The 24175-nt window shown below is 42.9% G+C and overlaps 1 protein-coding gene across 4 annotated transcripts in view; it reads right to left on the reverse strand.

Annotated features, from left to right (window-relative positions):
* The window catches only part of LNX1 (ligand of numb-protein X 1), a 149187-nt gene extending 127480 nt beyond the window's left edge, over positions 1 to 21707 (reverse strand). For 3 of the 4 annotated variants that reach the window (XM_078394675.1, XM_078394674.1, XM_020792509.3), the window contains exon 1: positions 8174 to 9569. The gene's annotated coding sequence lies outside the window, so the exon portion shown is untranslated. Of the gene's footprint in view, positions 1 to 8173; positions 9570 to 21509 lie in introns of those variants that run through there. The other variant, XM_073001255.2, reaches the window with a different exon arrangement.
* Positions 21708 to 24175: the final 2468 nt, after the last annotated feature.

The raw sequence follows: 24175 nt of genomic DNA on the forward strand, positions 1-24175 counted from the left end.
GCAGGCAGAAGACTGACAGCATCACAATTTGTATAGTAGTATCAACACAACTCTCTCTCTCTCTCTCTCTCTCCCCCCCCCCCCCGTGCCCGACATGCTAGGTTTTAATAGTTGTAATAAGGTTAATGACCTAACCAGGTCTACCCTAGAATTAATAATCTAAATTTTATTAATTCATTAATTTTCTGGATTTACTTTGGATTGGATCCAGAGTAGACTAGGTACCACCATTGGGTTGCAGCATGGCGATGTACATGATAGGACAGAAGTGATGAACAGTACATGATAGGACAGAGGTTTTCTGTATCACACTTCCAATTCATGTAGCTTCTCAGAGCAAGGTGTAGGAAAGCAGAAATGGTCCTCAAACATGCCACACCATAATATGGATTGAACCATAGATGCTGTGGCACATGCTGATTGAAAACAATGTCCCAGTGGGGACCTACCAGCACAGGACAAATTACGAGTCCATTTTTATTTTGGGTCAGTGTCTCAAGGGTATAACGTTTAATCCATAATTGATTTGAGGAGGTGGGGAGGTAGAATCTAACAACAAGTATCCATGCGCCAATACAGTACTTTATCAGTAATACTAATAATTGTGTGACATCAAGTAAATTTTGACATGGCAACCCTTTTCAAGGTTTTCTAGATAGAAAGCACTCAGAAGTGGTTTACCATTCCCTTTTTCTGGGGGCAACCCAGGACTGCACAGCTTGCCCAAAGCCACATGAGCCAACTATACTCACAGGAGTACACATGAGCACTCACAAACTCCCCAACCTAACTCCATGAGCTATCCAGCCAGCTGTCCTTAACTTGTATTTGAAATGGGTCTCTTCAGAATTCATTGTATAACTGTGACACACAGGGGTAACATTGCATCACAGCAGATTTTAGGGATCCGATCTTTTCCAGACAATGCCTTGAATGTAAACTAATTTTTTCAGACATCCAGAGGGTATCCAGGGCATGAATCCATTAACTTCAGATTCATTCCAAAAAAGCTCAGGGAAGGCCAAGCAATACCACAATCAAATGCATGCAAACTATAACTATTAGGTTTCAACACATGGATGTAATGACTAGCGACAGCAATACTACTATATATGTGGAAATGGTGAATGAATTTTTTTCAGATGCTGAGGAAGAAGGAGAGAAGGAAATTGAGAAGAACAATTAAACAAAGGAAGTGTGTCAGCCAGTAAAAAGGGAATAATAGGATATGCAGCATTTCTGGTTTAATTCTGCCTGACTCCTCCTGCCAAAAAGGAGCTGCAAAACCACCCTCAGATTTCTATGTAAGATCAATTTCAGAAGCATCCATATGACTGCATTAGCAGCTTTCAGAACCAAAAACTACAGTTGTAATCAAAATTATGCACCCCCCATTGCAAATCAGGTTTATTGTCAAAATTTACAGACTTTCACCTGTTTGCAATGACCAAATCAACAAAAGTAATTGAAATAGCACAACACAACGAATGCTTCAAGGGGTTTCCTCAAATTTAACTGAAAAAGCAACTTTAAATGAATTTTGCGGCCTCAAAATTATTCAACCCCTTCATGGCAAGCATCTTTAGTACTTTGTAGAGCATCATTTTTCCTGTTATGACCTGCTGCAAACAAGATGCATAGCCAGACACCAGCTTCCGGCAGCGTTCCTGGGGAATCTTAACCCATTCCTCATGACCAATGGTCTCCAGCTCAGTATTCTTCTTCTTCCAAGGTTTGCGTGCTTCAATGGCCTTCTTCAAATCCCACCAGAGATTGTCTATGGGGTTCAAGTCAGGTGACCACTGTAGAATCTTTCAGGACTTCTGAAATCAAGCCTTGGTGGAATTGGAGGAATGCTTGGGATCATTGTCCTGTTGGAAGGCCCAATGATGCCCAAGCTTCAGCTTCCTCACAGGTAGCACAACATTTTCTCCTAGGGTTTCCTGATACTCCAGTGCCAGAGAATGCAAAGCAGCCCCATAGCACCACCAAGCCACCATTTTACTTAACAGTATATGGTTCATTCTTCTTCCTCCAGATATACCACTGATCCATTGGGCTGAAAACTTACAGTTTTGTTTCACCACTCCACAGAACAGAATCCCAAAACTTCTGTGGCTTATTTATACAATTGTGAGCACACAGTAAAGCCATCCAGTACATGTAGCCTTCTTCTTTCTTTAAAAGTTCTTGGATGGGACACCTGTTGGAATCCCTTGCTTGTATAGCCTATGTTCAGAAATAAGTCACACTATATCCTCTTCTCCTTGCTCCCATGCATATATTCTAGAAGAATGCAGATAAAAATAACAAAAAACATTCCCCAAGCAGTTCACAAATGCATGGATGACAGTTCACTTTCTAGGCAACTTCTTGCAGTTGATACTTAGCAAGAAGGCTGACTCTCATCCAATAAGCATGTGAAAAACTATCAGAATGATAAGCAACAAAGAAACTATAGGCAGCTTTAGAAGTACCACTGCAAAATCATGATACACGGTTCAACAGTTCAGTTACGTAATTCAGTAAGTGTGGATGTTATTAAACTGACTCTACAGTAGTTAACCCATTATGTTTTAATTATATTGTGTGCCTGTGCAGCTCTTTTATTCTATGAGCTTCCAAGTATTTGGATACCATTAAAAGAAACCTCGTGCTCTTATAAATGAACTCATATTACTGTTGACATGTAGTGCACTTAGATTAGTTGTCCATAATGACAATCCTAGATGAGTCTACAATAGAACTGAGACTTATTTAATAATACAGGGACATAGGAACCTGTCTCATCCTGAGTCAGAGCATTTCCATATCCAGCCCTGTATTAGTTGCACTGATTGTTAGCTGATCTTCATATTTGAATGAAGGATCTAATTTCTCAGCCAATTGAAATAGGTTGAACTCTGTAGTTCAGTTACTCAGTCTTAATCCACCCAAAATACCTATGATATTCCAGTTTTTCAACAGGCTTTTATTAAGTTAGGCTTTGATGAATTCATTTGATATGCACAAGCATATATGAAACCATGGGTTTCTGTGCATTGCCAAAATGGCAGCTGTCATCAGACTACCTGCCCTAATAATCTTGGATATGTGCTCACTTGGGTCATGTAGGAGCACTCCCCAAATGGCAATGGCACCTTCCCATATTGACAGTGCTATCTTACCAATGAATGCTCACACATTATATGTGCCATTTCAAAATGTCAGTGTTGTAGAACCTCTGTTTCATTGTAAACACTGAACAAATCTAACTATGATAAACTTAAATCTGGGTGTGGAGGAAGCAAAGGAGATTCAGTTAGACAAAGAAAAATAATTGGCTAGAGTCCTACTGTTGCCACTACTAACTGTAAATAATTGATGGGGTGCTGGGGCACACCTCAGTTGTACAACTGAGTGCACAACCAGGCACACAACCAAGATGCACCTTGGCACCTTGTAATTTAACAGCAGCCATCCCCTACTTGGAGATAGTTGACTTTATATGATTCTGAGATAGTGTGTCAGTTTATTTGTGTGGTGTTTTTGAGGTTCTCAGGTATCCCACAAAGTGCTCCATACAACGGCAAAGCAGCAGTTATGCTTATGACTTTATTTAAGAAGATCTGAATCAGAACACTCTTTAGCTGGCAAACGGTTGCACTCATCCAGGCTGTTTCTGACTTATGGCGACCCTTTCAATTAGAAATATCCCAAAAGTCTTTCCATTAGGTCAAATCTTGCAAACTCAAGGCTATGGCTTGTTTTATTCCGTCATTTCATCTCCTATTCAGACTTTCTTTTTTCCCTACTCCTTGTCAATTTTCCTTGCATTGTAGTCATTTCCAGTGAGTCTTGCCTTCTCATGATATGAATGAAGTATGAGAGCCTCAGTTCAGCCATTTTAACTCCTAGTTACAGTTCAGGCTTGATTTCATCAATCATTTTTGTCTTTCTGGATGTCCATGGTCTCCATAGAATTTTCCTCCAGCCCTACATTCTGAATGCAGTGTTTTCCGTATGTCACATTTTTCAGTGTCCAGGTTTCATATTACGTACTTTGTAATGGAGAATACCATCATACAGATGACTTAATCCTTGGTTTCCAGTGACACAGGCTGATACAGTACTTCCTTCTAAAGATTCATATCAAAACAGATTTATGTGCTGAGTCATCGTTATGGTTTAAAATTAAAAGCATTTTGTTCAATCTGCTTTTGCAGCAATTCAGATTAGTTGCCTCCCACCCCTTCCACAAAGGCCCTAGTCAACAGCTGCTCTTTTTTTATGACTCCACATGTTTAGCATGTTTGAAAAAGATGAAAAATAATTTGATCCTTGCTTTGCCACAAGCTCTCTTCTACATCCAAAGCTGCCCTTGAGTTTATATTTTATTAACAGAGCAACATGTCATTGTTTTTCATCTAGAGGTATTATAGACATACAGTATGTCTTTGTACCTGTATAGGAGAGAGAAATACTGCATGCAACTAGGGAATTGCACTTCAAACTGAATATCTTTATAAGTTACATATAAACAAGTGTCAAAAGACCATCCATGAACTGACAGTTTGGACACCAGGCATCGTTTGGGAGGGTTTTATTTTATTCCTTGTCTAGAAAGAGACTTTTGATTTATTAAGTGATGTTGTATTCTGCACAATAATACATTTTCCAACCCAATATAATGAATCTAATCTCTTATCCTGTCTGTACATTTTATTTGAATTCCTCAAAATTATTATTCTGCAGGGAGTATTAGATATTATGCAGAGTTCTCACATAATAGATTCCTTTTCTTTCCCAATAAACATGCAGTGTTTATAGCCAGGAAAATTCCTTTTCTCAACTCAATACTACATAGTAATAAAGGTCTAGGTCTACACGAGTTAACAGCTAGAAGCCCATGGCCAGAAAACTGTACAAAAGAATAACTGAAGACAGTAGAAGAAGGAACAAAAGAACACTCAAGGATAAAACAAATCGGTACCAAAAATAGGGACATGGTGGCGCTGTGGGTTAAACCGCAGAAACCTGTGCTGCAACGTTGGAAGACCAGCAGTTGTAAGATTGAATTCACATGACAGAGTGAGCTCCCGTTGCTTGTCCCAGCTCCGGCCAACTTAGCCGTTCGAAAGCATGTAAATGCAAGTAGATACTGTAAACAGGTACCACCACAGTGGGAAGGTAACAGCGTTCCGTGTCTAGTCTCGCTGGCCACATGACCTGGGAAACTGTATTTGGACAAACACTGGCTCTACGGCTTGGAAACGGGGATGAGCACCGCCCCCTAGAGTCGGACATGACTGGACTAAATGTCAAGAGGAACCTTTACCTTTACCGTTATGATATTTTATACAGAAAGACAATGTTACCTCATAGACATCATTTTATTCCATGTATGGAATTATATTTTGGAAGATTTCTTTTTAACATATGAGCTTTTGGGGTGCATAGTTAAAATACTGATGCCTAAATCCAGCAGCTGCTCCCATGTAGAGTTGAATCAATTGAATCAATAATTGAATGATGAGTCAACACTTAAGTAAATCTCACTGATTTAATGGATCTACTCATACTGGGATGACAGACTGGATTCCTACTGACACTATTAACATGAGTACAGGCAGCAGGCCCAGTTCTGTGCAATGAGCCAGGCCTGCTGCCTGTATGCAGCTCAGCTGACAGGTGAGTGCATGCACACAGACTGAGGCCCAGCTGCCTCTTAGGATGGCTGTGGCAGCTTCAAGACAATGTTGGGTGCTGATGAGGGCTTGGGCAAGTAGGCAGTTCCCCTCCCAGTATGAACCCCCCCAAAAAACAAACTGGTTCACTTTTAAGGGCATTTGTGATACTTTGTGGTTCATGAGTACTCACAATGAACCATCAAGAACCACTGGTTTTCTGGTTTCTGCCCATCTCTAGTCTTGCCATTGCAACATCCTAAGAACCCACCCTGGTCTCCAATTTTGACCCCGAAATCTCAATGAATGGGATGCTCGACCTTACTTGGACAGTTCAATCATGAGCCCTAACATTTCAGTTCAGTTTCACACTTCTCGACCAGAAAAGGTCCCAAGCAATTGTCACCAGGGGTATATAAAGTTTCTGATACCATCTCTGCATAGCACTTGCAGTCCAGGCAAACAACCAGACTGGAAGTGAATTGTGGCCCTTGCAGTTTGCTGGCAGACAAAAGCCTTTTTATTCAGGTTGGCTTGATCGGCTGGTGCAAAAGCAACTTTTAAAAGGAGGAGACCTGCTGCTGTTTTCTATCTATGTGTTTATAAATTGCTTTCTAATTCAATTGTAGCTTAGTATTATAGTTTATCTTTCAACATTGTAACGATGGCAATCAGATTATATCTTTGCTAGTGGTTCTTAAACTGGGGTCCCCAAATGTTCTTGGACTGCAGTTCCCAGAAGCCTTCACCATTTTCTGTGCTGGCCAGGATTTCTGGGTGTTGCAGTCCAAGAACATCTGGAGACACAAATTTGAAAACCATTGTGCTAGAGCATGCCAATTAGAGCTGAGAGTGTTCCTGCCTACACCTTTCTGGCACCTGTCAAGGGGCTTCTGTATTTCTGCTGCAGTTAGGATCACTTTGCTTTGGATTGGATTCAACACATGTGACTGAGGGAACTGATCCAAGTTAAGCCTTCCTCTTTCAATTTGCCCATAGGGTGAAGTGGCTTAATAAGCAAACTGCTTTATTATACTGGCAAATTAATCATTTCCTCTGCTCGTCAGAGGGCAGGGGAAACAGAATTTCATATATACCCTGTTTCCCCAAAAATAAGACCTAACCTGAAAATAAGCCCTAGTATGATTTTTCAGGATGCTCGTAATATAAGCCTTACCCCCAAAATAAGCCCCAGTTAAGTGAAACTCTGCCCTCCACCATTGTGCAGCATCGTGCAGTAACCTGTAGATGACATGACTGTAAAATAAAACATCCCCTGAAAATAAGCCCTAATGCGTTTTTGGAGCAAAAATTATTATAAGACCCTGTCTTATTTTCGGGGAAACACTGTATATCTATATATCCTATACTGTATTATACATATATAGAAAGCGACTACTGCTGATGTGTTAAATCAGTTATCTTTTTTAAAAAATTTCTTTGTCTTACAAAGTTGAATCCATGGTGGTGGCTTTGACCACAACTAGTTTCTCAACTGGCCCTTTAAGAGAAGGAGATATATATAGTATATATATAGTGTAGCTGGACCCTTAGTTTGCCTGTTTGTTTGTGAAAAGTTAAGAGGTGCTTTCATTGCATCAGCAGACATAACTTGCTGCAACCATCACACTGCATAAAAGTTTGTGACCAAGCACTGAAAACCAACCAGCAAATAACCTCAGGCTGCAAAGTTAAATATTCCGGCAAACAAACCTCATTAAACACAGCGAGACTGATGTCTGCAAAACTGCTCACAGCATTCGACTAAGTTATTTAAAAACACACAATCTATTCCTTAGAATACCAGCCAAACTCTGTGCAAAGAAAACTTAGCTCGTGTCATGTGCCCAGTCTTGTTCATCAGCATTTACAGATCAACATATTAGCAATAAGAACAACAACAAGTAGAAGAATTTCACTGAGAGAAATTTTTGTATTAGCACTTTCCCTCAGATATTTCTATATCCATTATTTGGGAGCTTGACCAACCAATCAAGAGAAGCAGAAGATGAAGCATATTAGAAACTGAATCAGCATTTTAGAAAACTGAGAATGTGAAATAATCTATACAGAAACTCCATGTGTAATCTCAGATGCATTTAACTGTCAGCTTCAAAGTATTTGCTCTTCTGCGTTCTCACTGGGACTTCTGCATTTTTACATGCAGGTATGTCATTGTGGATTCTTTGGAACTTACTCTGCAGTTTCTGCCCACAGGATTATACCCCTACTGAATTAAATGTTCTAATAAAAAACTGCAAACAGCCGAGGCCTTTCTGAAAATAAAAAGTACCATGATATACTGAAATGCCAATATTTGAAGTACTAGAAGCTCACTCTAACTGGACTTCAGTTTCCCTTCATAACAATACAAGCTGACCTCTTTCCCTGTGTTTTTAAACACACACACCAAAACACTTTTTCACTAAAATGACGTTCTCTCCCTTATAAGATTTGTAAAGCCAACTGGAGGAAAGTGAAAGTAGGAACAAAACAACTTAACTCACCTTTGTTATGTGTTTATCGGACAGCCACTAGATCTTGAATTAGTTTCCGTAAACATACGGAGTGTCTTAATAAGAGTACAGAAAAAAGTAAACCAGCCTTCTCCTTTAGCAGATGTTTCACCTGAGAACAGTGCATTCAAACTCCCAGCCGGATACCTGCAGGAAGCAAACTTTTAATTGGCTAGTCCACACAAGGAAATGCATGACATCACACATGTCTGGAAAGACAAACTTTGCTGTGTACACCTGAGAGATTTAAAGTGGCCGTTGGCCACACCTGATCTGTCAGGTGTCCCAGAGACAAGTAAACTGCATGTGCCTGCCTGCAGATCATGCTCAGGTAACAGCCATGCTATATGCATTCCTTTCCCTTTAAGCAATACACTTTTGAGCTCCTCCTTTACCGTTTATCTTTCCTTAGTAAGTGATGATGGAACTGTAGGACAGGTTTGAAGAGTAAGGACTTTCTCAAAGTACTAACTGAAAGGCTGCCAGAAGGAAGACAAGAAAGACATCAAGTCCTTGAGGAATAGCATGGCATTGAGAGCACACTGTGAATTACAATGTATTCTTAAAACTACTTATTTATTTGCATTTTTAATTATTCCATCAACAGGTTTGAGACAGTATCTTGAATCAATGAATCTAAAAGCAAAGCAGCAAATTTAATCTGAAAGCATGAATAGTGACTGTGGGCCAGTCATTTCACTTCTAGCAAAACATTCTTCACAGGAATGATATGATGAGGATGAAAATGGGAAAGAAGGCCACATATGTTGTCTTATGCCCCTTAGCCCTATATGATATAAGACATAAAGAGTAAATTTATTTATTTATTTATTTATTCGATTTTTATCCCACCCATCTAGACCAAGGGTCTACTCTGGCGGTTTACAAATTTAAAAAAAGTAAAAACCAAAAAGTCCAAGATGGCAAAGTTTAAATAATTAAAATATGGCGGTTAAGATATGGCAGGAGGGAAAGCCTGCCCAAATAGCCAGGTTTTAACTTTATTCCTGAAGACACCCAGAGAGGGAGCCAGGCGGATCTCCACTGGCAAGTTGTTCCAAATGTGAGGGGCCACTGCCGAGAGGGACCTACTTCTTGTTCTTTCCTTCTGGGCCTCCCTCGGCGTTAGGCCCGTCAGTCGCCAGGCCTGGGTGGAACAAGTGACTCTGGCAGAACTTGGGAGAAGGCGCTCTGCCAGATATCAAGGTCTTAAACCATTTAGGGCTTTATATGTCATTGTAAGAACTTTGGAATCAATGCAGAAATGGATTGGTAGCCAATGCAAGGAGGCCAGCATGGGGAAAATATGTTGGTACCTTTTCACCTCAGTCAGAAGTCTGGCTGCCGCATTTTGTACCATCTGAAGTTTCCGCGTCAGACTCAAAGGCGGCCCCACGTAGAGTACAGTAGTCTAATCTTGAGACTATGAACGCATGGACCAACGTAGTGAGTGCCCCCACATCAAGATAGGGACACAGCTGGGCAATCTGCCAAAGGTGGAAATGTGCAGAATGAATAATTTTGAGGCTGCAAAATTCATTTAAAGTTGCTTTTTCAGTTAAATTTGAGGAAACCCAAGCATTCGTTGTGTTGTGCTATTTCAATTACTTTTGTTGATTTGGTCATTGCAAACAGCTGAAAGTCTGTAAATTTTGACAATAAACCTGATTTGCAACGGGGGTTGCATAATTTTGATTACAACTGTAGTTTTTGGTTCTGAAAGCTGATAATGCAGTCATATGGATGCTTCTGAAATTGATCTTACATAGAAATCTGAGGGTGGTTTTGCACCTCCTTTTTGGCAGGAGGAGTCAGGCAGAAGTAAACCAGAAATGCTGCATATCCTATTATTCCCTTTTTACTGGCTGACACACTTCCTTTGTTTAATTGTTCTTCTCAACTTCCTTCTCTCCTTCTTCCTCAGCATCTGAAAAAAATTCATTCACCATCTCCACATATATAGTAGTATTGCTGTCGCTAGTCATTACATCCATGTGTTGAAACCTAATAGTTATAGTTTGTATGCATTTGATTGAGGTATTGTTTGGCCTTCCCTGAGCTTTTTTTGGAATGAATCTGAAGTTAATGGATTCATGCCCTGGATACCCTCTGGATGTCTGATAAAATTAGTTTACGTTCAAGGCATTGTCTGGAAAAGATCGGATATCTAAAATCTGCTGTGATGACACTTGGGTCTCCATGATGAGCACTGGGTCCAGATGTACACTCAAACTGTGAACCTTGCTCTTGGTGGTAACAGTAACACCCCCCCCCCAAAGGAAAGGGAGTTTCCCAGACCACTGATGTCTGGGACACCCACCAGAAGGACCTCCGTCTTGCCTTGATTCAGCCTCAGTCCATTCATCTGCATCCATTGCATCCCAGGCAGTTCTCAAGAGACGAAACAACATCCACTGTTGCTGGAAAAAAGGACATGTAAAGCTGAGTATCATCAGCATACTGATGGCACAAAGCCCCACATCCCCTGATGACCCCTCCCAGCGACCTCATATAGGTGTCAAACAGCATTGGAGAGATAATCGAGCCCTGCGGGACCCCACAGTTGAGACTCCACGGGGCCGAGAAACTCTCTCCAATCTGCACTCTCTGGGGACGGTCCTCCAAGAAGGAACGGAGCCAGGCAAGAACAAGGCCACCAATTCCCAACTCAGAGAGCCTCCCGAGGAGAATACCGTGGTCGACGGTATCAAAGGCAGCTGAGATATCGAGAAAGACCAGCAGAGACATTTCGCCCCTGTTGGCCTCCCTCAGCAGGTCATCAAACAGGGCGATCAATGCTGTTTCCGTGCTGTGGCGCAGTCTGAAGCCTGACTGGAATGGGTGCAGGGCATTGGTTTCATCCAGAAGACCCTGCAGCTGATTGGCCACCACCCTCTCGACTACCTTGCTGAAAAAAGAAACATTGGCGACAGGCCTATAATTACCAATATTGTCCGCTGCCAAGCTCAGTTTCTTCCTAATGGGCCTAATGAGTGTCTCCTTGGCACATACACTATCTATTTTTTTAAGGCTAGTAGTCAATCTATTTGTAATGTTTCTAAGTTTTATTTGTGGAAAGGAAAAAAGTGAAAGCGCTAAAATCAAAATATTGCCAGGAGAAAGTGTTTGATCTTGGACTGCCTGTGCCTGTTTCCCTTGGTCAACTTCTCACCAGGCCCTGCTTAAATTTTATTTTTGGCTAATGATCCCCTTGTGTTCTCATAAACTGTGTTCCCTCTGTTTAGAAAAGGGGAACAATTATAATACAGTGTTATCAGAAATCACAACAATATAAATGAGTACAAAATACCAAATGTATGAGTACGTTTTATCGTGTTATGGGTGAATTAAAGCACTTTGCTGAAATTTAAAGGTAACTGTTAAGTACTTGTCAGCCATTTAAATTCTTTACAGTCCTTGACAAAAATGCTTCAAAGGATAGAATGAGTCTAATTGTTATAAAGTAAATGAGTAAAATACTGCCCATTAATTTTCCCTATATCTCTGTTGGTAAAATGATTATATAAACGCATTAAAAGAAAAAAGAAAAGCAAGAAAGCTAAACATTCCATGGGAAGAGGCAGGGTAAATTCAACAGGCCATATTCCCACAGAATCTATCCCAGCTATGGCTCTAGCTAGAGGCAGCGCACACACAGCATAGAAAAGTAGGTGACACAGGATGCTAACATGACTCAGGTGAGAGAATTAAAACACACAATCTACACACGTTATTTTGCAATTGCTAGAGAAGGGGCCGCCCCATTATATCGCAAAGGCTAGCCCCTTCCTTTCATAGTTTTGCCTGTGAAGTCTCAGGGAGCGGAAAACTGCTGTCCAAGCAACCCTACCATCCAGGGAAGAGACCTGGTTACATTCTGTGAGCTAGACTTCCCCACAAATCATCCCAGCCACAGCTGTGGTTCAAGGTCATGGCTATATACAGTATTAAAGAAGTGTAGGTTATGCATGTTTTGACACATTACACTAGTAAGATGGTTTAGTAATAGAACACACAATTTTTTTTCTTTGAAGATAATATTTCAAACCATGCAAACAAAACAAGAGGAGGCCTGTTGGCCCATCCAAGCTCCAGGTCTGGCCTTCAAGATGTATTGTTTTTTTTGGGGGGGGGCAGGTCTGATATTGCCGATTCTCCCCCCCTCCCACACACATACTTTGCCAGCTGGAGCAGATCATCTGAAGGGACATCTGTGTACACCAGGTGTCTCAAACTCAATTTACTTGGGGGCTGCTGGAGGCAGAGGCTGGGTGAAGCTGGGCCACATCGGATTTTCCGCCAAGTGGAGCAAGAGCCTGCGGAAGCCGCCCAGGAGTTTCCTTAGCCTGGCTGGGGCTCCGAGGAGGAGGAGGAAGCACTGCTGGGTGCTGAGGCGGCCGCTGGCCGAGCTGTTGCTGGGGGTGCTGAGAGAGAAAGAGAGCCAGAGAGCTGCTTCCCTGGAGGAGGTGGTGGCGGCGGCTGCTGTTGGTGGCACTCTTTGAGGACAGGCTGGGAGGGAGCTCCGCTCTCAGGCATCGCTTGGTGGCAGCTCAGGTGTTCAGGGAAAAGGGCCGATAGTGCGCCTTGCTCGCTGGCTCTCCCCCAAGACAGCACCTCTTGCACCCTCCATCCGGAACTGCAGCCTGCCAGCCGGCAGACAGGGGAGTTGGCTGGCAGGCTGCAGTTCCGGATGGAGGGTGCAAGAGGCGCTGTCTTGGGAGAGAGCCAGTGAGTGAGGCGTGCTGCCAGCCCTTTTCCCCGAGTGCCTGAGCCGCCGCCGAGCGATGCCTGAGAGCGGAGCTCACTCCCAGCCTGTCCTCAAAGAGGACACATGATCTGAATTAATGTGAATAACAAATCTGTTACAGAGAGCTGCCAAGGCAGAGCTGCACTAAACTGTCAGTTGTCTAAAAAGCAGAACAGCTTTGAAGTTTCACACAACTGACATTTTATTGAAAGGAAAAAACTGTTTTGTCCTGAAAGACTACTTGCCCTGGCAGAAAAACTGGTCCACCAACTTGGTGAGTCACACACAAGACAATAATTGTCGCTACCTCTTACTGATCATTGCAACGGCCTCAAAAGAAGTAGTTTTTAATCTCCAGAGAAAAGGAGGCCACCAAAGAAAGAGTGGTTGGTGTTAGTCTGTTGAGGTAAAAACAACGTTTTCTGATGCATCAAAAGCTAAACAAATAGGCTATGTGTGCAGCAGCTACCTAGGCAAGCAGGTGTATTATGTATACTATAAGTCCACAGGTTGGGGGTGGGGGAGAGAGAACAGGTTCTTTACAAAGGAAGGCCAGATGGTCAAGCACTCCAAGAGACATCTATGGGTGTGTCACAGCACTGTGCTGGATGCAACCAATTCCACAAGGTGTGCAACTTGGACTCAGCAAGACCTGGGAGTGCCTTGCTTACTGCAATAAGTAATTCTCCCTCCTTAGGTGCTTATTTTTGATGCTTATTGCTACTGACTTTGAAGTGTCTTTTCCTCCCTAGTTAATGCTAGTCAAGTCTCAGTTGTACCCATGCTGTCAGGAGTTTATGTTAACATTATGCGCTTCTGTACCTAATGGGACTACTAACACAGAGCTGGCTAAGTCTCCCTCTGCTCTGCAGGACTGGGCCCTGTTGCTTCTGGCTGCCTGACCCCCTTCCCAAAGTCAGGCACCTGGCTCAAGCGGAGAGAAAGCTTTTAAGTCAGAGCTGCTTCTAGGGCCCTACTAGACCAGCGTTCCTGTGCTCAGGGGAGCCGAATAACATCTGCCTTCTTCAGCTCACTGTGTGAGAGACAGTGGGACTGTGGCTGGACTCCTGCCAGCTGCCAGATTCCCTGAGGGAATTGGCTGGGGAATAAGCTGGGAAACAGGGGGGTTTGAGGGGCCTCTGGGACAACCAATAGAGACAATACATGGCAGGGGAAGATGTGGTGGGAGTAGAGCATGCCCGTCTAGGAGAAAGGAGGTTAGATACCTTACACCTATCCCCCTTTCTAGCTCTACTCCCAGCCAAATGGTACCAGGTGACCATATCAGCCACCCCCCTGGGCCACATGGTACTGTTGGTAAATGCCAGGTCGGCAAAAATTAAGATTGCCCTCATCCATGACTTAATTTTGGATGAGGGGGCCGACCTGGCATGCATTACTGAGAGCTGGGTGGGAGAAGAAGGAGTTCCTCTATCTCAGTTATGTCCCCCTGGGTACTTGGTCCAACACCAGAGTCACCCGGAGGGACAGGGAGGAGGTGTGGCAATAGTCTAAAAGGATTCCTTCCAGTTTTCCAGACTCCCTGTTCCCTTGGGAAATGGTCTAGAGGGCCTATATTGTGCATTGGGCTCAAGAGACAGACTGGGGATTCTGTTGGTGTACCGCCTACCCTGCTGCTTACCAACAGTCTCCCTACCTGAGCTGACGGAGGTGATCTTGGATCTGGTGGTGAGGACCCCCAGACTTTTGGTACTGGGAGACCTCAACCTCCATGCCGAGGCCACGTTATCAGGGGCAGCTCAGGACTTCATGGCCACCATGACAACCATGGGGCTGTCTCAACATGTCATCGGCCCAACTCATGAGAAAGGCCATACACTTGACCTAGTATTCTCAACGGGACGGGGGGATGGTGGTCCAGATGTGGTGGATTTATCTTTGACCCCATTGTCATGGCCAGACCATTTCCTGGTAAAGTTTAGATTCTCTGCCACTACTACCCTCTGCAGGGGTGGGGGATCAATTAAAATGATCCACCCCCAGAGATTTATGAATCCTGAAGGATTTCTGAATGCTCTAAGTGAGTTTCCAGCTGATATGGTCGGCGCTCCTGTCGAAGCCCAGGTCGCCTTGTGGTACAAGGAGATGGACCAGATGGTTGACACGATCACACCTAGGCACCTTCTCCCTGCCTGCAGAGCCTATATGTCTCCATGGTACACACAGGAGCTTCTAGCTATGAAACGGTTGGGGAGACGGCTTGAGTGCAGATGGAGGAAATACCACTGCGACTGTGACCAAACACAGCTTAGAGCCCATTATCGGGCCTACTCTGTGGCAATACGGCTGGCGAAACAACAGTATTTCTCCAGTCATATTGCTTCATGAGCGTGTCATCCAGCAGAGCTATTTCGAGTGATCCGGGACCTTCTTCAACCTAATGGTTCTGTAGAGGTCCTGGACTGCTCAGTGGCTTGCTGGAACGAATTTGTTACACACTTTGAGGGAAAAATTGCTCAGATTTGCAAAGAGTTGGACTCAACTGTTGATGCAGAGCCTATGGTTGTGTCCAGTGCTCCGGACTTATGTCATAATTTATTGGATGAGTTCCAGTTGTTATGGCCCGAGGATGTGGACAGGGTGCTTGGATCAGTTCATGCCACCACTACACAACTTGACCCTTGCCCATCATGGCTAATAAAGAAATCTGCCAAGGGAGTTCGCACCAGATAGGTTAAAGGGCCATTTCCCTGCCTTAGACGGGATTACACTCCTCCTAAAGGACAGGGTCTGCAGCTTGGGAGTGCTCCTTGACCCCGGTCTAACCTTGGAAGCCCAGGTGGACTCGGTGTCCAGGGGTGCCTTCTTACAGCTGCAGAGAATATATCTACTTCACCCTTACCTGGATGAGTGGAGCCTGGCAACAGTCACTGGACTATTGCAATGTGCTATACGTGGGGCAGCCTTTGAAGGCGGTCCAGCGACTGCAACTGGCACAGAACTGGGCTGCGTGGCTGGTAAATGGTGCCGCCGCACAGATTCATATCACGCCAGTTCTGAAAAATTTACACTGGCTGCCGGTTGCTGCTCGGGCCCAATTCAAAGTGCTTACTCTGACATATAAAGCCCTAAATGGCTTAGGACCTGGTTACCTAAAACAGTGGTTCTTAACCTTGGCTTACTCAAGTGTTTTTGAACTGCAACTCCCAGAAACCCCAGCCAGCACAGCTGGTGGTGAAGGCTTCTGGGCGTTGCAGTCCAAAAACACCCGAGTAACCCAAGGTTAAGAACCACTGACCTAAAGGACCGCCTTCTTCCATATGAGCCTGCCCGTCCTCTAAGATCAGGCCAGGAGGCCCTTCTGAAGGTGCCATCCCTGAAAGAGGTGAGGGGGACGGCATGTCGAAATAGGGCCTTCTCGGCTGTTGCCCCCCAACTTTGAAATGCCCTCCCTATAGAGATCCACCTGGCTCCAACACTTTTGGCTTTTCGGCGCCAGGCAAAGTCCTTTCTCTTTAGCCAGCATTTTAATTAAACAGTATTCTCTAGCTGGCCACATGAGCACCAGGACTTATTAATATTAATGTTTTAAGAATTGTTTTAATATAGGATATTTTATATTGTCTATTTTAATGTTTTTAATGTTTTAAAGTTTTAATATTGTACGCTGCCCAGAAGCCACTGGTAATGTTGCAGCTAAAAATATTGTAAATCATCATCATCATTATCATCAATCATCATCATCTACTGCTATTCCTTTAATAGTTTGACCTTTAGCCTCCTTTTGTAACACTGACTAAAAAATTAATCTTCCTTCAGTACTATGGCGACCTATACACCACTAGATCACATCCTGAATTTCATAAAGTGGCTTTTATACATGAAAATGATGTCACAATGAATTTGCTTGACTTTAAGTGTCTCAGGATTCCCTCTTACTTGGGCAGATAGAATAGTTAGGAAAATGTGGTAGTCAATGTGTACAACATAATAGCCCCCTGGAAACTTAATCAGTCATTTTGCTAATTAATGTTCTATCATGTGCACATTTACACAACACAGCTTGTTGAATGTAGACCTGAAAAAGGGATGCACTTTCTGCACAACTTTCCTAGGAGGCAGACTATCATGATTCCATGTGGCCCCTGATTGTTTCACCAAACTAGGAGCTCACACTACAAGCCCCTCAGCTGCCACTAGTTGATTTCATCAACAATCCCTGTTATTAATAATAGATGTCCAGACCATATGTCATTTTAAAAGAACCAAATAGAAATTGTTTATTGATACAGGTGTTGACAGAACAAGCAATGTTGCTAACTCTTAAACAAACATTCCTCTTTATCCACCCTCAACTACCATCCTCCTGCCCAAACTACAAAACTCTCTCAACTCTCTTGACACTCTAATTCTCCATCTCAAAATCCTATCTAAACCTTATCTATGTCTATCTATCTCCCCCTCCTCCTCCTGGTGAGTCTTTTATACCTTGTGACTCCATCCCTCCAGCACTCCCATTGGTCTATTCATGTCTGGGTGATTGGGATTTCTTCATGGGAAGTTGTGCCATTGCGGTGCTTGTACAAGTGATGTGATTCCATATTGCTGTGTGCTGGCAGGATTTCTGTTCAGTAGAATCTCAGTAAGACAGTGGCTAGGAGTTTCCTGTTGGTGGTCTTTTCTTCTTTAAGAGGGACCCTAAACATCTAGTCTAACTTCCCGCCTGTTAGGTTGTGATATAGACCATACTTGCACTGCTTGTATAGCTCCATTTTCATATGTAGTGTATATACCATGAAGACACGTAGAAATAAACTGCATAGTTTATGGTTACTGAGGATCAAACACACTACATGAGCATGTTACAGATCCAGGTTTAGAATTGGTTTGATGTACAGCTGAAAGAGCACTGAAATACTGCTTAACTTGAAGAAACCGTTTTGTCTTCAGTCACACTCAACACACACTAAACTCATGGATCCAACAGGGGTTAACTAGAACATAATAAGTCACAGAGTCTGTGGTATTTTGTCTATTCAGCCACCCAGTTTGAAAAGTGGGAACTGAGTATCTGGCACCGTGTTTTTAATAGACATATACATTGCTGCACTGGAGCTATTAAAACTCCTTTTGATGGAAGAGAGAGAGAGAGAGAGAGAGAGAGAGAGAGAGAGAGAAAGAAAGAAGCCTAAATCTGGCACTATTATTTTTACTTATTCCTAGACCAGAAACAATTTTTTTCTGCCAAAAGGAAAGCAATATCATGTAGGTCCCAAAATAGGCAAGGATCCAGCTGTTCATACTATACTCTGAAAATCAGTTCAGACGTTTATGAAAAAAGTGCATGAAAAAAGTGAGCCTTTGCATTTCTCCCAGTCTTTAATTTTAACACATCCTCATGTGGTTTGCCTCAGAATGGCTGACTACAACAAGAAATGATGGTGGATCCCATCTGATTTTAATGAGAGGTAATGCTGAACAAGGAGAGGCATGTACTTTATTATTGCAGGATGTATTTACATTGCAGTGGGTTCTCTACACTCCCACACTGTGTTGGCACAATCTTTTCTCCTTCCAGTCTCCAGGGCATTCAGTGGTCCATGGCATGTGGCTAGAAAAATGGCCGCTAGTAGACTCAACAACACACCAGCATAGACTACCTGAACATTCTAACCGTCCAAAATTGCCCTGATGTAGATATTTACCACACTTGGAGATGTTTGTGGTGATGGTGACAAAGAGACTCTCTGAATTGCCCTATTGTGACTGATGAATAGGGTAGAGAAAGGGGCCTTGGAAAGCTGGATTAAAAAAAAGCAGGGCCTGAAAGTCACAAGTAAGCAGTGCAAAGAGGTCTGACTGGGAGAGGAGGAGGGAAACTGAAAAACAATATAGACTAAGAAGGATAGGTGTCTAACTGCCCATGCTCAAGATTTGGTAGGCTGCCTGCAGCAAAACAAAACAACAGAGCTGTAATTAGCAATATAGGCACTCAGGGCTTTGCTGCCCTATTGTTTAAGCTTTGATCATGTGAAATAGACATGTGTGCACAAAGGATGGAGGAATGAGAAGAAATGCCTGGCTCTCAGCATGGGATGGCCGAATTGGTTCTATGCTGAGCCCACCTGTTCTGTGTTTCCCTTTGTCCGGTGAGGCATGGATGAAGATCGTGTCTGTGTTCATGGTAAGCAGGTTCACACCCTTCCAGCAGTAAATACCAACATGTGGTGATGAATAATGTGAACCCACATTTTTGTGCCCTCTAAATTTTGGCACCCTGGGTCAAACCTAGTTGCCTTGCCCACCATTTATGGTTCTGCAAAATGATGTACAGTATCCTCATTCTACATATAGAGGCCAGCTGAGTGGAAGAGAATCTTACTTTATCATTGGAGAAAGGATAGCATCCTGCTCATACTTGAGATGACAGACATGTTTAGAGAACTCTAGTCAGACTATGTGACGTTCACTGCTCTGCCTACCAACAGAGGATAATGTCTGGAAGCATGCAGAGGAAAGAAAACACTTTAATGAGGCCTCGAGGACTACAGAGACCTTCCTAGACTGTAATACCCATTATTATGAGAAAAAAAATTGTTAAAATGTAGATCATGCCTGAGGATATTTATAGAAACATATGTCTTTGCTTCTTTGAACTTGTTGTTGAGATATTTTGAGATTTTCCAGACTCCCTCAGAAGCAGTGCTAGAACAGTCTCAAGCAACATTATATGATCTTACAGGGTTCCTGTACCAGCCAAAGGCTCTTCTCTAGAAAACAGAGAGAATGTGTAACAGTAGTTCCTACTACTGTGTCAACATTTCTCTCTTGAGAATTCAACCATTCTCTTTCTATTTGATAGAGAAGAAGTTCTCAGGGAGGTATAAAGGAGAAGAAAATTCTAGAAAGTTCATAATGGATGCGATTCAGGATTATTGTAGATATCTTGCTTATGAGGAGGCTGAAGTGTGAACATTTGTGTCTTGTTTCTCATGGTACCTGTCTGACAGTCAGCAGCGCTCCAAGTTTTCTATATTTTAATCAGCTGAAATCCACTAACTGGTCACAACTAAAGTAGGCCCCACTGAATCAGTGGGGATTTGGTGAGTCAACTCCTTCCTACATTCCATTAATTCAATGGACTCAAGTGCAATTTATCACTAGATTTGAGCCAAATTTTCATTTATTTATTTATTTTTACAGCTCTCCCCCCCCCTCCAATCTAGATTCAATGAATCTACTCTGGGCAGCTTAATTTCCAAATACAGTATAAAACAAAATTTAAAATGCACAATATCAAACAACATAGAGATAAGCAAAGTCCAAGATGGTAAGACATAGGGAATTAAGAAATGGAAGGGGGGAAGGCCAAATGCATCCAAGGAAAAAAGTTGACTCCTTCCAAAAATTTTTTTTTCAGACCAGGAACTGAGCCATCAGGGAAGCTTCAGAATAATGAGATGATGTGTAATAGAAAAACCAAATGCAGCAGCATCCCTGCCCGCTACTTGCAGTTTTAGGGAATTTTAAAGGATTCCAAGCATGAGGCAAAAAAATAGGCATCTTTTTCTCATGGAAACTGGGAGACAAATTATAGAACAGAAGCAGCTTTTTCTTGGAGCTGGACACAACTCTGTCCCTCCTCATATTTTGTACACGTCTCAAAGGGAAGAAGCTGCGTTTTAAGCATTTGAAATAGAGAAAAATATATCTGCAGTGACACCTCAGGAAACAACAAACCTCTGAATATTTTTCAGAAAAATGTCTTCTAGGAAATGTTGGCTCAGCACTTTCTGTCCTTCTCCAGAATGGAATGCATGGGAGAAATGCTGAACTCTGAGGAATGACATAAAGTGCCATGTCAACATTTCTCAGAAGACATTTTTCTGAGAAACTTTTGGAGGCTTGTCTTTTTTCTCACTCCTCTAGAATCAGAAGGTCATTTTGGAGAATTATTTACAAAATGTCATCACTTGGCTGCTTCCCCACTACTGCAATGCCCATGAAAAACAGTACATAATTGGAGGTTGAAAAGTAGTAGCCAGGCTGTCAACACAGCTGCCATTGTCGTTTGTAGTGGCAGTATTTCATAATCATAGAAAGCCTTTGAGGAAAAAGAAAAGAAGCTGTGTTGTAGCTGTGATGGCGAGTCCTGCCTCTGAGAAATTTCTTCAGAATGCCTCCTTCAATGAAATGATCCCCTTTATTTCTGTGCAATAAGGTGGACAATTTGGAATTTGTGCACAGGTATAATAATTTCAGCAGAAATAAAACTTTTACAGTGACGCCTGAGATTACATGTATGGGATGAGGGATCGTGTAACAGTCCCCCTGTAGAGAGAAAGGCAACTTACAAACAAACAAACAAACAAACAAATGTGTGGGGTAGAGGAGCTGTATTACAGGTTGGGAAGGCCCTCCAAGACCTATGCTTGGGGTCTGAAACAGCCTCGAAGCTGCTGCTCACATTGTCCCTCAGCCTCTGCTAGTTCTATGATAGGTCAGCACAAATTTGAAGAGAAAATGTCAAAATGATCACTACAGATGATCAAATACAAATACCCCTGCACAGGTGAACATAATGCACATCCAGCCCCTGGGGCGCGACTGTCCACTCACCTTCCGCTGTTGCTGTGAGCTCCACGCTCCCTTCCTATCACTCCAGAGCTCACGGTCTGCAAGCCACTCTTGGCAGGAGGACGAGCCTCGCTGCAAGTATCTTTGCCAAGAAAACTCCACAGACAGAAACAAAAGGCTAAAAGATATGATGCTGAAAGATGAGGCCCTCAGGTCAGAAGGCATCCAATATGCTACTGAGGAAGAGTGGAGGACAAGTACAAGTAGCTCCAGAGCTAATGAACTGGTTGGGTTAAAGCCGAAAGGACGTTCAGCTGTGGAAGTGCCTGGAAGTGAAAGGAAAGTCCTATCCTGAAAATAAAAATAGGAACCTAGAATGTAAGATCTATGAACCTTGGTAAGCTGGATGTGGTCAAACGGGAGATGGCAAGAATAAACATTGACATCCTGGGCGTCAGTGAACTAAAATGGACAGGAATGGGCGAATTCAATTCAGACGATTATCATATCTACTATTGTGAGCAAGAATCCCATAGAAGAAATGGAGTAGGCCTCATAGTCAACAAGAGAGTGGGAAAAGCTATACTGGAATATAATCTCAAAAATGATAGAATGATTTCAATACGAATCCAAGGCAGACCTTTCAACATCACAGTCATCCAAGTTTATGCACCAACCACTGATGCTGAAGAGGCTGAAATTGACCAATTCGATGAAGACTTACAACACCTTCTAGAACTGGCACCAAAGAAATATGTTCTCATTATAGGGGATTGGAATGCTAACGTAGGGAGTCAAGAGATAAAAGGAACAACAGGTAAGTTTGGCTTCAAAACCAAGCAGGGCAAAGGTTAATAGAGTTTTGTCAAGAGAACAAGCTGGTCATCACAAACACTCTTTTCCAACAACACATGAGGTGACTCTACACATGGATATCAGCAGAAGGGCAATATCGAAATCAGACTGATTATGTTCTCTGCAGCCAAAGATGGAGAAGCTCTATACAGTCAGCAAAAACAAGACCTGGAGCTGATTGTGGCTCTGATCATCAGCTTCTTATAGCAAAATTCAAGCTTAAACTGAAGAAAGTAGGAAAAACCTTGCGCTACTCAGGTATAATCTAAATCAAATTTAAGGAACTTGATTTGGTGGACAGAGTGCCTGAAGAACTATGGATGGAGGCTCATAACATTGTATAGGAGGCAGCAACAAAAAACATTCGAAAGAAAAGGCAATGCAAAAAAGCAAAGTGGCTGTCCAAGGAGGCCTTGCAAACAGCAGAGAAGAGAAGGGGGAAAATGCAAGGGAAAAAGAGAAAATCACAGAAAACTGAATGCAGACTTCCAAAGAATAGCAAGGAGAGACAAGAGGGCCTTCTTAAATGAACAGTGCAAAAATATAGAGGAAAATAATAGAAAGGGAAAAACCAGAGATCTGTTCTAGAAAATCTGAGCTATTAAAGGACCATTTTGTGCAAAGATGGACATAATAAAGGACGAAAATGGTAGGGACCTCACAGAAGCAGAAGACATCAAGAAAAGGTGGCAAGAATACACAGAGGAATTATAACAGAAACATCTGGATGTTCCAGACAACCCAGATAGTGTGGCTGCTGACATTGAGCCAGACATCCGGAAGAGTGAAGTCAAGTGGTCCTTAGAAAGCCTGGCTAACAACAAGGCCAGTGGAAGTGATGGCATTCCAGTTGAACTATTTAAAATCGTAAAATATGACACTGTTATGGTGCGACACTTAATATGCCAGCAAGTTTGGGAAACTCAGCAGTGGCCAGAGGATTGGAAAAAATCACTCTACATTTGAATCCTAAAGAAGGGCAGTGCCAAAGATTGCTCCAACTACCGTACAATTGCACTCATTTCACACACTTGCAAGGTTATGCTCAAAATCCTACAAGGTAGGTTTCAGCAGTATGTGGACTGAAAACTCCCAGAAGTACAAGCTGGATTTCGAAGGGGCAGAGGAACTAGAGACCAAATTGCTAACATGTGCTGGATTATGGAGAAAGCCAGAGAGTTTCAGAAAAATATCTACTTCTGCTTCATTAACTATGCAAAAGCCTTTGACTGTGTGGACCACAGCAAACTATGGCCAGTCCTTAAAGAAATGGGAGTGACTGACCCCCTTTTTTCAGAAGTGGAAGACAGGAGGGCCTGGCGTGCTCTGGTCCATGGGGTCACAAAGAGTCGGACATGATTTAAGGACTAAACAACAAGGCAATTCACTGAAACAGAATGACGGGAGTTTCAGGACAGATAAAAGCACATAGCATTAAATTGTGCAATTCACTGCCACCGGATGTACTGACAGATACTATCTTGGATAGAAAGAGGAGGAGGAGGCCTGCCTACCTGCCTTTCTTTCAGCTGCCAATTCTGGGCTCTGCACATCAGCTAAGTGGAGAGACACCTCCTTGGGTTGAACTTGCTTTATCCATTCCCCACCCCCACCCCCATCCCCAGGACTGGAAGAAGATTTGGGTGAGAGAGAGAGAGTGATTGAGTGGCCTTGCGCTCCTGCAGGCTGTTCGGCAGCTGGCCGCCTCCCCCCCTCAGCACAGCAACAGCAGGAGAAAGTGGCTGATTAACACAGACAGAGGCGTTGATATAAGGAGAATCAATTGAAAGAGTCGATTTCACATTCACATTAAAATGAATGGACCTTTGGCAGAGGAGTGAAAAACCTTCCAG

The sequence above is a fragment of the Pogona vitticeps genome, chromosome 5 (genome assembly GCF_051106095.1).
Source record: "Pogona vitticeps strain Pit_001003342236 chromosome 5, PviZW2.1, whole genome shotgun sequence".
NCBI lineage: Eukaryota > Metazoa > Chordata > Lepidosauria > Squamata > Agamidae > Pogona > Pogona vitticeps.